The 9,986-nt window shown below is 50.0% G+C and overlaps 1 pseudogene; it reads right to left on the reverse strand.

The window, feature by feature from the left end:
* Positions 1-6,302: 6,302 nt before the first annotated feature.
* On the reverse strand, positions 6,303-7,461 carry LOC125548957 (peroxidase 2 pseudogene; annotated as a pseudogene).
* Positions 7,462-9,986: the final 2,525 nt, after the last annotated feature.

Raw genomic sequence — 9,986 nt, forward strand, 5'->3', positions numbered from 1 at the left:
TGCTGAGTGTGACGTTTGTCGCCGAATCAAAGCAGGGCATCAAAGGCCTGCTGGAACTCTGCAACCTATCTCTATTCCTGAATGGAAATGGGACCATGTTGAAATGGACTTCGTCACCGGATTTCCCAAATCGCAGAAAGGTAATGATGCTATTCTTGTCGTCATTGACCGGCTTTCCAAAGTTGCCCATTTTCTGGCGGTCAAAGAGACAATCACGGCTAGTCAGCTTGCTACTCTCTACATGGCCAGAATTGTTTCACTTCACGGTATCCCACTGGTTATCAGTTCAGACCGTGGCAGTTTATTCACTTCAAGATTCTGGGCAAGTTTCCAAGAAGCTATGGGGACTCACTTATCTTTCAGTACCGCGTTTCATCCGCAGTCACAAGGGCAAGTTGAACGTGTCAACCAAGTTCTCGAAGACATGCTTCGAGCTTGTGTAATCTCATTCGGCAAGAAATGGGAGGAATCTCTTCCATATGCCGAGTTCTCTTATAATAATAGCTATCAAGCTAGTCTGAAGATGTCCCCCTTCGAAGTGCTTTATGGACGAAAGTGTCGAACCCCTCTGAACTGGTCAGAAACTGGGGAACGTCCACTCTTCGGTCCGGATATTATCCAACAGGCCGAAGAACAAGTTCGCATTATTCGCGAGAATCTCAAGACTGCGCAGTCACGTCAGAAAAGTCAGTATGACCGTCATCACCAAGACATGGCCTATCAACCTGGCGAAAAGGCTTATCTTCGAGTTACACCAATGAAGGGTGCACACCGCTTCGGGATCAAAGGAAAGTTAGCTCCCCGCTATATTGGTCCCTTCACTGTTCTCGAAAGGCGTGGAAAGGTGGCATATCAACTGGAGCTTCCGCCGAACCTTTCTCAGGTTCACGATGTGTTCCACGTGTCACAACTCCGCCGTTGCTTCAAGGATCCAATCCGAGCGGTGGATCATGAAGTGCTCGAATTGCAACAGGACCTCTCGTATAAAGAGCATCCGGTCCGCATTCTTGACCAAGCTGAACGCCGCACACGTTAGAAGGCGATCAAATTCCTCAAAGTCCAGTGGTCAAATCACTCTGAAGACGAAGCCACTTGGGAACGCGAGGATCGCCTGCGTGATGAATACCCCGCGTTGATTCCTTCTACCTCCAAAATCTCGGGACGAGATTTCTTGTAGTGGAGGAGTTTTGTAACGCCCGGGTAATCAAGCTACAGTAATCCAACGATAATCATGCCACGTCACCCCGGTTACTATTGATAATCTACCGTTAGTCCAAAACCGAGTCAAATTCAAACATTAAAATAAAGTTAAATTATAAAAGTTTTCAAAATATTAAACTAAAATGTTCGGGCTGTGCCAAAATGGCATAGGTAATTATAGTGCAGCAAACATATTTTATAGAATGTCTAAATGATTGAAAATGAAATAAAACAGAACATAAAATAAATAAGAGAAAGAAAACACACACAAAAAAACAGAAAACAAAACCAAAAAAAAAGAAGAAAAGAAAAGGAGAACCCCCCCCCTTGCCCCCTGGGCTTCGGCCCAGCAGGCCACAAGCCCCCCCCCATTGGGCCCCTTGGCCCAGTCGGCTCAGCCGACCACGCCGGCCCACCCCGCACCTCCCCAGGCCTATTAGGCCACCCCACCCCCCCACTAACCCTAACCCCCACCCAAAACACCCACTCCTCCCACGCCGCCACTCCCTCTTCCCCCCTCCCAATCCAATCTGGATCGGGGCGAAGACCCCCACTTCCCCTCGCTACTCGCTCCCCTCCTCTCGGAGCGCCCGCGCCCGGAGACAGTCGCCGCCCGCCGGCGCCGAGCACCAACCTCCGGCCTCCTCCTCGCGTTTTCCTTCCGCCGCGCCTTCGTCCTCCTCCACGGCGTCGCCTCGCTGGACGCCCACCGCCACTCCGTTGCCGAGCCCCGAAGTCACCCCGACGCCCGTCGCCACCACCACGTCGCTCGTCCCCGTCGCCCTCCTCACGCCCGCTGCCTAGTCCCTACTTCCCGCCGTGAGCAGCCGCCTTTTCCCCTCCTCCTTCTCCTCTGTGTCGCCTCGCGCGCACGCACACTGCCTCGCCGGTCACCGCCCCTTCCCCATGCTCGTCACGAAGCCTCCGCCACGGGCCTGCCCCTGTTGGTCGTGTCCGCGCCCGGTGCGTGGCCGCGCCCTGCGCCTTGCCTGCGGGCACGCCCGCGGCCTCCTTCCCGTGCGCGCTCACCGTGGTTGCGTCCCTGTTGGTCGCCGTCGACCCCGCACCGCCCCGCCTCACCAGGACTATGCACGGCCACGCCCTTGCTCGCCTCGTCGCCGACGGTCGTGCGCCCCGGAGCTCTGCTCCGCCCCTGAACACCACCTCCGCCGTCGCAGTTCGCGCACCCCGCCCTCGGTTGTTGCCGCTGCGGCCTGGGGGCCTCGCCGTGCCGCCCCCGCGCGCTGGTCGCCGCTCAGGCTTCGGCCACGCCCGCGGCGCCCGTCGTCGGGTTTGCCCGCACACCCGAACTGCTCGGGCTGGTGCCCGACACCCGGCACCCGCAAAGCCCCTCTGGGCCAATGACAGGGGGCCCCACGCCCAGAACGATTCAAAAAAAAGAGAAAATAATAAAATTAATTAATTAATTAATTAAGGAATTAATTAGGTTAATTAATTATAATTAGATTAACCTAATCACTAATTAACCTAATTAACTGTTAGTTAATTAAAACAGAGTATGACGATCGGGACCCACCTGTCAGGTTGACCAAGTCAACTGCTGACGTCATGCTGACGTCATGATGATGTCAGCAGACACTATTCTGGATAATGTTGATTAAATTAAATAAATAAATCCTAAAAGTGATTTAAATATTTTAGAATTAATATAAAATAAACCGTAGCTCGGATGGAAAAACTTTGTACATGAAAGTTGCTCAGAACGACGAGACGAATTCGGATACGCAACCCGTTCATCCGCCACGTGTCCCTAGCATAGTGAACCTGCAACATTTCACCTCCGGTTCATCTGTCTGAAAACGCGAAACACCGGGGATACTTTCCCGGATGTTATCCCCCTTCACCGGTATCACCTAATACCGCGTTAGGGCACCCCTAGCACCGTTACTTGCCTTGTCATGCATCGTTATGCATCTGTTTGCATTATATTTATTGTTTCTTCCCCCCTCTTCTTCCGCTAGACACCGAGACCGACGCCGCTGCTACCCAGTACGACTACGGAGTTGACGACCCCTCTCTCTTGCCAGAGCAACCAGGCAAGCCCCCCCTTGATCACCAGATATCGCCTACTCTCCTCTTAACTGCTTGCATTAGAGTAGTGTAGCATGTTACTGCTTTCCGTTATTCCTATCCTGATGCATAGCCTGTCCTTGTTACTACTGTTGTTACCATTACCTGCTATCCTACTGCTTAGTATAGAATGCTAGTGTTCCATCAGTGGCCCTACACTCTTGTCCGTCTGCCATGCTATACTACTGGGCCGTGATCACTCGGGAGGTGATCACGGGTATATTACTACATACTTTCTACAGGATACATGTGGCGACTAAAGACGGGTCGGCTTGTGGAGCACCCGCGAGTGATTCACGGATTGGGGGCTGAAAGGACCTTTGTCCCAACGGCCCTCTGTGTGGATCTTTGAGGCGGAGCGACAGGGCAGGTTCCGACCACCTAGGAGAGAGGTGGGCCTGGCCCTGGTCGGCGTTCGCGGATACTTAACACGCTTAACGAGATCTGGGTATTTGATCTGAGTTTGGCCATTTGGTCTATACGCACTAACCATCTACGCGGGAGTAGTTATGGGTATCCCGGCGTCGTGGTATCAGCCGAAGCCTTCTTGACGTCAGCGACGGAGCGGCGCGCGCTGGATTGGACTGGAACGCCACTAGGCTAGGTCTGCTTCCGGCCGCCCACGCAACGTGCAGGTGTGCTAAGGGCGATGGGCCCAGACCCCTGTGCGCTTAGGTTTAGACCGGCGTGCTGACCTCTCTGTTGTGCCTAGGTGGGGCTGCGACGTGTTGATCTTCCGAGGCCGGGCATGACCCAGGAAAGTGTGTCCGGCCAAATGGGATCGAGCGTGTTGGGGTATGTGGTGCACCCCTGCAGGGAAGTTAATCTATTCGAATAGCCGTGATCTTCGGTAACAGGACGACTTGGAGTTGTACCTTGACCTTATGACAACTAGAACCGGATACTTAATAAAACACACCCTTCCAAGTGCCAGATACAACCGGTGGTCGCTCTCTCTCAGGGATACGAGGAGGGGATCGTCGGGTAGGATTATTGCTATGCGATGATACTTGGAGGACTTCAGTCTACTCCCTTCTACATGCTGCAAGACGGAGGCTGCCAGAAGCGTAGTCTTCGAAAGGATTAGCTATCCCCCTCTTATTCTGGCTTTCTGCAGTTCAGTCCACCGATATGGCCCTTTACACATTTACCCATGCATATGTAGTGTAGCTTCTTGCTTGCGAGTACTTTGGATGAGTACTCACGGTTGCTTTCTCCTTCTTTCCCTCTATCCCTTCTACCTGGTTGTCGCAACCAGATGTTGGAGCCCAGGAGCCAGACGCCACCGTCGACGACGACCCCTACTACACCGGAGGTGCCTACTACTACGTGATGCCCGCTGACGACGACCAGGAGTAGTTAGGAGGATCCCAGGCAGGAGGTCTGCGCCTCTTTCGATCTGTATCCCAGTTTGTGCTAGCCTTCTTAAGGCAAACTTGTTTAACTTATGTATGTACTCAGTTATTGTTGCTTCCGCTGACTCGTCTATGATCGAGCTCTTGTATTCGAGCCCTCGAGGCCCCTGGCTTGTAATATGATGCTTGTATGACTTATTTATTTGTAGAGTTGTGTTGTGATATCTTCCCGTGAGTCCCTGATCTTGATCGTACACGTTTGCGTGTATGATTAGTGTACGGTCAAATCGGGGGCGTCACAAGTTGGTATCAGAGCCGACTGCCTGTAGGAATCCCCCTTCCACACTCCTTGGACAAAGTCGAGTCTAGACATTGTAAAAACTTTTACTAACTTGGCTGTGTGCCTTATGGGCCCCACCACCGGCGCCGGCCATCGGAGTTGAGCCTGCCGGAGGGCACAATGCCGTTGATGGCCTCGAGCTGCTCGGCGTGACGGCGGCGGAAGTAGGGCTCCCAGAGCGGGCTATCGGGGATGTACCGTGGGCCCTCCCTCGCCGCCCGCGGCAGGGACGCGCGGATGCGTGCGATCTCCGCACGCCGCGTCGCCTCGGTGGGTGCTGGTAGCACCGGTACGCCGCCGGCGCTGATCCTCCAAGCCCCGGGTACCCGCATGTCCGGCGGGACTGAGTACTCGGCCTCGAAAAGGAGGCGAGCCTCGTCCTCATGCAGATGACGGCGCCCGAATCCGTTCGCCGCCGCGGCGTCGCCTGGGAAACGCTCGGATATGCTTTCTCAACTGGTGACGGCGAGAGGAGGAAAGGGGAAGAAATGAGCGCGTCGTCGGTGGATGATCGGGGTGAGTCTCTCCGGCGCGCTTGCAGTCGGCTTTTATAGGTGGAGACGCCGCGTGGTAGGCTTGGCCGGCGCGTTACGCGTGGCGTGATTGTGTGGCGGCCAAGGGACGCGCCGCCCAGCCTTCACTGCGCCGCCCGTGAGGCATCAATAGAGGCTGACCGGCGCGGCAGCGCACGACAGCTTTGGCATTGATTCGCCGCGGGAAACGAGGCGATGAGGACGACGAAGGGGCGAGAAGAGGGTAGAGTCGCTGATGTGGCGGGCCCGCGGCTCTTCGCGCCAAAAACGATTCGCCCGGCGCCCCCGAGCGACCCCCAGCGCGCCGGGTTCGGGTTGGGTCCGCCGGCGCCAATTTCGGCCCTAGCCGGCGAAAACTGGGCTCTTGGGGGCGTGACTGGGCCGATTTTTTGGCGCCGGCGGACAAAAAGACGCCTGGGGGGCCTTCTTGGGGGCGCGGCTGGAGATGCCCTAACTAGGTCTATATAATTGGATTGAATATGTACATGTTTATTCCTGTCCTGAAATCAGAGGCACAAATACTCTTTCTGTCACTTTGTTAATACGTTATTCCAAATAGGTATTAAACTATGCACGTTTTGACAAAGGCAATGGCACGAAAACTTCAAAAAAAAATAAAAGATATGCAGTTCCATGACAGGTCATTCTGTAGCAGTGATCTTACACAAGATTTGATTGAATGGTGGTAAAGTGATATGAATATATGTTTATTGAAAACAAGTCATCTGGTATGAAAAGAATGGGTTCACGACAATCACGTGTAGTAAAGAAAAAAAAAAGAACATTTACATTTGTTTCCAAAGAGAATAAAAAGAATCCTTTACAGTTAGAATGAATTGAAAGAATGATTTACAAAAGAACAATGAGTTCACAACTCATAACATCAATCTCATTCATCAATAGGGTTTTTTGTTCACCCTCCGACAGTTGTTCCTAATCTCCCCAACCCTTCCAGTCAGCGGGCTTATGTTCCCCATTTTGACCATCGAGGCTGCGAAATTCTTGAAGAAGTCCTTCTGGCTACCGGAGAACCTGTGAACGATCGGCGCGGTGGTCGTGGCGGCGACAGGGTCAGACAACATTACCTGGTCTGAAGGGAGAGGGGCGCGGCCGTGCAAGAGGTTGTCATAGTACTTGTTGTCGAAGACGTCAGGGGTAACTGTGTCGAGGTTCACCAGCGTCTCCCCGTCCTGCCCGGCACTGCAATTCTGCTGTGTGAATTGGCATTGTGCCCGCCCAAAGGTGTGCGCTCCTTGGAGGGCGACAAGGTCAGTGTCATCGAGGCCCAAGTTTCTGAACTTCTCCTGGAGTGTCTGCAGAGAGTCGAAGGGGCTTGGTAAATTGTTGGCGCTCTCAACATTGGTGGTCGTGCCATCACGGCGGCCCAATGGCACACTCCAGTGAGGCCCTCCAGCCAGCTCAACTGAGATCTCGGAGGCGAGGGCGAGAATGTCGGCACAAGACACGACGCCGGGGCACGCATTCTCCAGCGCATGCTTGATGCTGTCAACTACATCAAACCCGCGTGCTGACCTGTTGTTGGCAGGGACCTCCTTCTCAGTCATGGTCGCCGGGAGGTCGTTGTCCAGCAAAAGTGAGCCGTCACAGCCCTGAACAAAGCAGTCATGGAAGTGGAGGCGGATGAGGCTGGCTGGGATGCGTCCGTCAGCGATGCGTGCATTCTGGATGACGCGCCGGACAATGTCATGCACACTGGGGCACGAGTCGTCATAGAAGGATGAGCTCAAGCCGACACCGGCACCGGCATGACCATCGGTTCCATGGCTCAGTGCTAGGACCAGCGCTGCCGTGAGCAAGAGGCTGCAGCGAGCAGCTAACGGGAAGCAAGAGGAAGCGGCCATGTGCACCACCACACGTTCAGAAGGAGAAGACTAGAATTAAGCTGCTTAATTATTTTGCTACCGATGGATGGATTGGGAAGCTAGCCGCTTGAGATGGATGTGAGGGAAACGGGAACGGTATGGAAGCTATATATAGTCTAAGCCGTTGTGCAGGGTGTGGAACTTCTTGGTAGGATTTTGTGGAAGCGCGTTTGACATGCTCCATGCCGTTGTCAACTTGATTATTAGCACTGCCGTACGTCGCCTACCGCCTGCCGCAGCTTTCCTTTGCTGCAGGAGGCTGCTCATATTTTTTTGTAGGAATGATTAGCGAGAACAAGTTGGAAGAGGTCGTCCTGATGATCTAAGAGAAGAGGTCCTCCTGACGAAATATTGTGTTGCATATGTTGCGTGTGGCGGCGACGACGGATTGCGTCAGAGACAGAGGTTAATTTTCCTTAGTCAACATGTGATATGTGGTGATTTTGCATGTACGTAGTTGCCACTTGCCAGGAATGGGTCGAGAGACCGGATCAGCCACACCGTGTGATCCTTTAATTTCTTCCATCTTTCTGCCATTTCTTTATTTTCTTCAGACAAGGAGAGCGACTTTTTACTTCTATTTTATACACGGGAAGTCTTCAACAAGCAACACCTTTGGTTTAGAATACTACTCCGCACTAGTATAATATAAGGTCATTTTTGACAATATGATAGTGTAAAAAATGATCTTACATTTTGGGGCCAAGGAAGTACTTACTAGCCAATTCGTGGAAGAGCGAGGCGTTTTGGAGGCCCAGCTCCATGAAGCCCTTTAATTTTAAAAAATCAATATTCAAACTTTTAATGTTTAAAAAAATCTGGAAAAATATGCAAGTATACAAAGATGAAATGTATATGTGTGTAAAAATTCAGGATGAAATACCTTGAAATGCGACCTATGAAAAAAAACACAAATTCATTGACTTTAAGGATGAATAGTATCATGTGTTGAAAAGCCTCAGATTTTTTTTGCACAACCCTCATTTCAACGTATTTTGTTCTGAAAATTTACGCACATGTACATTATGCCTTCATGTATATGTGTATTTTTTTCATAATTTTTTTATATCTAGAAATATGAAATTTGATGAAATTTGAAAAATGGTTTTGGAAGCCTCTCCATGGAGGTCGGCCTCCAAAGGCATTTTCGCTCCATGCCAATTTTTTAAGATTTTGTATATGGCAGGAAAAAGAACCATGTGCCAATTTTGTGACTAATTGATTGGTTGCTTTCTTGGCTGCCATCTTTTCATTTGCATTTTCTTTTGTGATGTTGCTAAATGTCATGTAGCACATGCCACCGCCACAAGACAAAGCCTGATCTGGTTGATGTGCATTTTTAACTGTGGTTGATGTGTGTAGTTACTGGTGTGGCTTGTTTACATAAGTTAAATGAAATTGGTTTGGAGTACCACGTAGCATTTTTGTGATGAGTAGGTATAGTTCTTTACATTAATAGAAGGGTTAGCTATTTAGTTTTTTTCTCTTTTTTTGTTGCATTCATATGTATGAAAGATAATTGAAGTTCTCCATGGAATATTTTCTGTGAGCACTAAAATGGGATAAAGAACATAGTGCTTGAAAAGGTAAAGCTTTATTACAGAAAAGAAGTCAGTACATTTTACATAGGAAGGATACATTTTAATATCACATGGTAAATTTGACCTTGTCGTGATTTTGCTGATCTATATCATTCTTGTATGGCCGCCTACCGGATTAGTACTAGTGATGAAACAATAGAGCTTGTGCGAACTCTTGAAGGCGGTTTTGTGGTGGTTTAGCGTACGTGACTATTGGATCATTAGTGCATGGATGCCGTGGACATGGATGTGTAGTATGATATCTAAAAAGTTATCACATATTTTTGCTAGGATTTTAGTTTGCCTTGTGAATTCCTTTTGCTGAGAGGTCGCTTGTTGGAGTGCCATGTTGAACTGTCATTGCTTGATGCGGGTCTATTCTGGCGATATGAATAGGCTTCCCTTCACGACGGCAAAAGCTTGGTAGCTTATGGTTACTGATGATGTAGTTGTTGCAAATGTAGTGCAAGGCAGCTTGGGGAGCGTTTTCTTCTGCCATGTTGATGTGTATGGATGGGTCTTCATTTTAGCAAAATGCATGGGTCTATATAACTAAATTGAATCTGTACATCCTTATTCCTCAAATATTCAATTTTGTGCCCAAGCTCATCTGATCTCGATGAATAGTACAATCAAAACAAATATTAGAAAAGCTAAAAAAACTGACTTTTTTGTATGAAAGATGTTTGAGTGCGTGATGTTCGTGCCAATTTTTAGCGCGTTCAGACATCTGAGTAGCTCTCAACAAAAATAACAAAATCGGTCGAAATAGGGCAAGAACAGTAAACTTTTTCATGGATCCCTTTTTTTTTTTGAGAGCTACTCAGACAAACATGCTGAAATTTGGCACAAACATCACACACTCAAGCATCTTCCATGCAAAAAAATCATATTTTTTTTGAATATTTCTAGTGTATTTTTTACTGTTCACAGGCAGGAGCAGATGAGCTCGGGAGCCATTTGGCCGCTCCCCTTACTCCTGTCCTTTTAGGTAATTCTTGTTT

This window comes from Triticum urartu, chromosome 3A, assembly GCF_056163025.1.
Source record: "Triticum urartu cultivar PI428250 chromosome 3A, HENAU_Tu73, whole genome shotgun sequence".
Taxonomy (NCBI): domain Eukaryota; kingdom Viridiplantae; phylum Streptophyta; class Magnoliopsida; order Poales; family Poaceae; genus Triticum; species Triticum urartu.